At 42.0% G+C, this 5,824-nt stretch overlaps 1 protein-coding gene and 1 pseudogene across 1 annotated transcript in view; both read right to left on the bottom strand.

Moving 5' to 3' along the window:
• The window catches only part of PDE4D (phosphodiesterase 4D, cAMP-specific), a 2,352,803-nt gene that overhangs the window by 2,038,969 nt on the left and 308,010 nt on the right, over positions 1-5,824 (bottom strand). The window lies entirely within an intron of this gene.
• On the bottom strand, positions 3,843-5,180 carry LOC102848829 (annotated as a pseudogene).

Below are 5,824 nucleotides of genomic sequence, written 5' to 3'. Positions count from 1 at the left end.
GTTAGCCATTCTCGAAATACTGTTGCCCTGAGATCAGACTTTTCTTCCTGGAACACTGGGTGTGGGGCTCTACCCAGGACAATGGAAAAATTCCTGAGTTTAACTTAGCTGAGAACTATAGAAACCTGAGTTTAATTCAGCTGAGAACTATAGGGGCTGTTTTAATTTTAATCTTTCAAAAGCAATGTGAAACAGGAGCTTAAGATCCTGTGTGCCCTGTGTCCTTAGATTTAGGATAATGCACAGTACTAGAGACTAAAGTGTGCCTAATCCAGGCCATGGTCTTCCCAATTACTTACTATGCTCTTAAAGAGCTGGACTAAGGCTGACAGAAGAAGAATCGATGCCTTTGAATTGTGGTGCAGGAGAAGAATCTTGAATGTACCATGTACAGTTTCTCCAGGAAAATAAATAGGTCTGTCTTGGTGAGGGTGGAACCAAGTTTCTCCTTGGAGGCTAGGATTTTGAAACCCAGTCTCACATACTTTGGGCAAGTGACCAAGAGAGACCAGTCCTTGGAGAAGGACATTACGCTCGGAACGGTGGAGGGACAGCACAGGAAAGGAAGACCCCAGATGAGATGGATTGATAACAGTAACTGAGACAATGGGGTTTGGTGTGTCAGAATCAGTGAGACTGGCTCAGGATAAAGCAGGCTTCAGAGCTATTGTACATAGGTAATATGGGTCACAGGCGACTCAGCTGCATATAACAACAACAATAGGCCACAGGAGACAATAAATAAATTTGAAGTGAAAAAATTAGTAAAGATAGTCTAAAAGTAGGCCACTGTTGTTAAACTCACAATAATGCATTCTGTTGTTTCCAAGCCTCCTCTTTTGGATTTCGAAGTTCTAAAACTTCGAACAGGAGGAACTGTCCCCTGAGCATCTGCTGGGAGATAGAACCCAGTGAAGACTTACAGTCTTTTGGGTGATAATGTGAACCAGAGCCTTTGCTAGTTGCTGTCAAGTAGGCACCTACTGATGGCAGCCCCCATGCATGATAGAGCTGCTTTGTCCTACACCGTCTCAATGATGGGAAGTAGGTCACTAGAACCTTCTTCCTAGTCCAGCTTGGGCCAGAAGCTGCACTAAAATACATCCAGCATCACAGCACTATGCAAGGCTTCAATGACAGATGTGCGATGGATGTACGTGAACTTCCTGACTGGGCATTGAGCCCAGGTCTCCTACATAAAAGGTGAAAATTCTACTACTGAAACTTTACTTCCTCTATCTTGCCTATCCTAAATCCACTACCACGCAATCCATTGACTCATAGCAACCCTCCATTGGGTTTCTGAGGCTGGACATTGTTACAAGAGGCTGCCATGTTTCTTGTACAGTGTGGCTAGTGGAATCAAACTGCCCACTTTTGAGATAGCAGTCCAATAATCTACACATGTCACCACCAGGGCTCCTTCATCTGAGTTCCATCAATCCCTAATTTGATTTCATACCTCCACCCTTAGAAGATGTTCTTTATCATTTTTCTGACTTTTTCTAAAATTTATTTCCCACAAATTTCTAAAATCCCTTTATAAAGCATACTAAAACAACTACTGTCTATAAAACACCCCAATACATTCATGGATGCTATTTCTAGACTTTTTTTTTATGTGCAAGCCCCTAGCAGGAAGTAAATGGTTCTTTGTCACTTTAGTGAGGCCTCAGACAATACAATGAAATCTATTTGTGGGTTCCAAAAGATCTGATTCAACGTCAGTATAGAGCCAGAAAATAAATAAAATATCAAATATGTAAAATAATACTTCTCAGTATGGTTCTATTGCACAGAAGTTTTCTTAACCTCTGCCAATTTTTCTCCATTACAACACTGTGCTATGCTCACTCAAGGGGTACTGACATCCAGGATCATTAGCCAGACATTCTTGGTTGCTGTGTATCATAAAGTCGTAACTGACCTATAGCTGACCCTTCAGCAGGTTTTCAGAGTCAATTAATTGCACGGGAGGAGATAGACCATCCTTTTCTGCAGAGCAACTGAGGGCCTCAAACTGCGTGCCTTCCGGATTGCAATGCAGCCTCTTGCCACTAGGCGACAAGATCTCCATTAATCCACCTATACATGCCTCCGGAAACTCTATGAATTTTGATAAATGTTGATAGTTGTAGAGGAGCTTCAAGCCTTTTGTTCATAGGGTTGCTATGAATCATGCTCAACTCGAAGGCAATCAACAACAACACGACAATATTTCCCCTTAGGGAGCACTGGTGGCTTAGTGGTAAAGAGTTTGGATGCCAAGCCAAAAGAGTACAGTTCCAATCCACCAGCTGCTCCATGGGTGAATGATGGACAGTCTACTTCAGTGCAATTACTGCCTCTAAAACTTGGAGGGTAAGCTATGAGTTGCTTTTGACTCAGTGGTACACAACAACAGCAAGTTTTCCCTTAAACTTCCAAGCACTGTTTTCTCTAATTCATCCTTCTCTTGGATTCTATTATGTCACTGCTGTTAAGTGATGCTGAATCAGAACTGACTCATAGTGGCCCTACATATAACTGGACAAAATACTACCTGGCCCTGTGGCATCAATTCCTCTGAGCTTCTGTGTTACCAAGCACGAAGTCCTTCTCCAGGGATTGATCCCTTCTGATAACATTTTTGTTGTTTTTTGTCACTGGGTTGGCTAAGATTCATAGTTGCCCTACATACAATGGTATATACATCAGGACAAAACCCTGCAAGATCCTGTTGTTGATGTTGTTATGTGCCGTCGGGTCGTTTGTGACTCATAGCAAACCCTATGTACAACATCCCTAAACCCTGATCTATCCTGTGCCAATCTCATTGCCTCTGACACACCCATCCCAATTACCCCAGTCACTTAATCAATCCACCTCATAGAGAGTCTTCCCCTCCTGTGCTGTCCCTCCGCCGTACCAAGCATGATGTCCCTCTCCAAGGACCTGTCCCTCCTTGCAACATGTCCAAAGTATGTCAGATAAAGCCCCAGAATCCTTACCTCCAAAGAGTAGCCTGGTTTAATCCTCTCTAGGATGAAACTGTTTGTTTTCTTGTAGTCCAAGGTATATTCAATACTTTTCTCCAGCACCACAGCTCAAAGGCATCAATTCTCCTTCTATCCTCCCTAGTCATTGTCCAACTCTCTGATGCATAGCAAATATTGCAAGGACCATGGCATGTATCAGGCGCACCTTAGTCTCCAGAGATACACCGTTGCTCTTGAGTACTTTAGAGAGGTCCCTAACTGCAGACTTTCCCATCGCAATACATTTTTTTTACTGAGAAAAAGAATGCTTTTATTATTTTTATTTGACCATAAGTTATAATATTGTTTATGAAAGTTATGTATATGCAGGCTAACGGTAACAAAAAAGATTAAAAATCAATCTAAATATAAATAAACAGTAAAAAACTCAGCTGAAAAAAAGCACTGAGTTCTCTTTGAAGTTACGCGAAATCAAAGAAAGATCCATTGCAATCACTACCCAGACTATTAATAAGGATAACAAAGAAATGTGTGGTCTTATATGTTTAAATTTGAATGCATAGTTTCAACCACAATAACTCAGAAAGAAAAATGTAACTGCAATTTCTAACAGCAAAAAATCCAGTTTGCTTGCAGATGCTACACTCTTGAATGACATAAGGCAGAGTAAGGATAAAATGTTGAAAAGTCTTAGCAAGTGCGCCATCTTTACTGATAATTATGTAAGGTAGCCAACATGATGCAAAGAAAGTTCTAGACCAGTAACTGGAATGTGTGTTACTAAATTGGGGCCAGTTCTTTCATTTACAGAGTTCACAAATATAACAGATAATTCTATATCAAGATTGGTAGAAGTACCAAATTTTATTTCACAACGGCCACAATGTGTTTCTTCCTCTCTGACACAAATGGCACTGATCCAGGCTTGCTATGTCTACGACGATTCACTTCCTTTCGTCGCCGTGCTTCCTTCATGATGCGCTGCTCCTGAATCTGACTATAGATGGATTTTGGTAGATGCCGGTGATGGGCTATGCGTTTTATCTGAGGATGATGCTGAAATTTCTCCTTCAGTTTCTGATTATAGTCTGTGGCTGCTTTTTCTTGTGCCGTAAGCACGCCCAGTTTTTCCGAAGCATTAGCTTTCCACAAACTAATGTACATCTCATCAGATCCACACATAATATACTTGGTGTCAGACGTCCATTTTACACAGATAACATGTTGCATTCGCTTTGTGTGATATACTTCCATGCTTTGGCTTTTGTCCACAGGAAAGATTCTAATAGATTCATCAAAACTCGCAGACACAAATTACTTCCCAGTGGGCAAGTAATCCACATCAAGCACTGCCGACATATGATCCATGTGGACCATTACAGCAGAGTCAAGGGCACGCATATCAAAAGTATATAAGTTGTAATCTTCATTTGCTGCAGTAAAAACAAATGCTTCCATAGGGTTCCAACAGATTGTATTAGTTCTCATATCTAAGATAACCTTTTTCAGAGGAGTAGCTTGCCTCATATCATATAATACTATATTCCTATCAGAAGCACAACTTCCTAAGAGAAATGTCTCAGTTGGGTTAAATTTAACACTACTTATACTGTCGAATCCCCAGGTCATTGAACATATAGGACTGGTTTGTTGTTCATCCCAAATGTCCACTTGCTGTCCACATGTGGCAAAAATAGCTTCTTTCCAATGATGATCAATTCCAGTATACACTGTCTTTCCTAATATAGTATGCAATGGCTCTTCCTCTTCTCACAGCCTGGTCCATCCATTTTCCATTGTTTTACAGTTTTGTCATCACCAATAGTAAACAAACAACTTCCACAAAAACGAGTACATATTCCTCGTACAAATCCTTCATGTGCTTGTATTGTACGGGGTACATGTTCGTTTAGTCAAATTCCATATTCTAACCTCTCCATCACATGCTCCAGAAAGGACAGTAGCCAGGCTCTTGGGATGCTTTGCCAAGCAATTGACTCCCTCTCGGTGACCATCCAGGGAGGCAAGGAATGGTTTGGCAAATACCCGTTCCAGTTTGGTAGCATTTAAAACTCTCACATATTCTCGTGGAACTTCAAAAGGCTGCAAGACAGGATTGTAGTTTCTTGGAACTCTCTGTATGTCCAATTTAGTATCGCGGACATAGTTGTCCGGATTGCGGCTCAGCAACTTCACTTTCATCTTGGCGGCCAGTTTGCCCCAACTCCACGAGCCCTGCGCCCCCCGGATGCCTCTGTTCGCAATACATTTTTTTATTTCCTAGCTGCTGGTGCCATGAGTGTTGACCGTGGAGCCGAGCAAACTGAAGCTGTGAACAATCTCTTCACCACCCATCCTGATGCTGCCAATTGGTCCAGTGGCGAGAATCTTTGTCTTCTTGACATGGAGCCTCAGTCCATACTGAAGGCTGCAGTCCTTGACCCCCTGCAGCAAGTGCATGAGGTCCTCCTCAGTTTCAGCAAGTAGGGTTGTATCAACTACATAACGCAGATTAGTAGATCTTCCACCAATCCTGACGCCACAGTTTTCCTCATAGAGCCCAGCCTCTTGGCTAGTCTGTTCTGCATACAGGTTGAAAAGGTATGGAGACAGGACACATCCCTGGCATACACCATTCCCAATTTTGAAACATGCAGTGTTTCCTTGCTCTGTTCTGACGACTGCCTCTTGGTCCAAGTATAGGTTTCGCATTAGCATGATTAAATGTTCTGGGATTCCCATTCTTCTCAGAGTCAGCCAGTTTGTTATGATCCACACAGTCAAACGCCTTTGCATAATCAATGAAACACAGATAGACATTCTTCTGGTATTCCCTGCTTTCAGCT

This window comes from Elephantulus edwardii, unplaced genomic scaffold (assembly GCF_000299155.1).
Source record: "Elephantulus edwardii isolate Elephantulus edwardi_28Jun2011 unplaced genomic scaffold, EleEdw1.0 scaffold00099, whole genome shotgun sequence".
Lineage (NCBI taxonomy): Eukaryota > Metazoa > Chordata > Mammalia > Macroscelidea > Macroscelididae > Elephantulus > Elephantulus edwardii.
The sequence above is the reverse complement of the archived record's forward strand: the minus strand, read 5'-3'. Positions and strand labels throughout refer to the sequence as shown.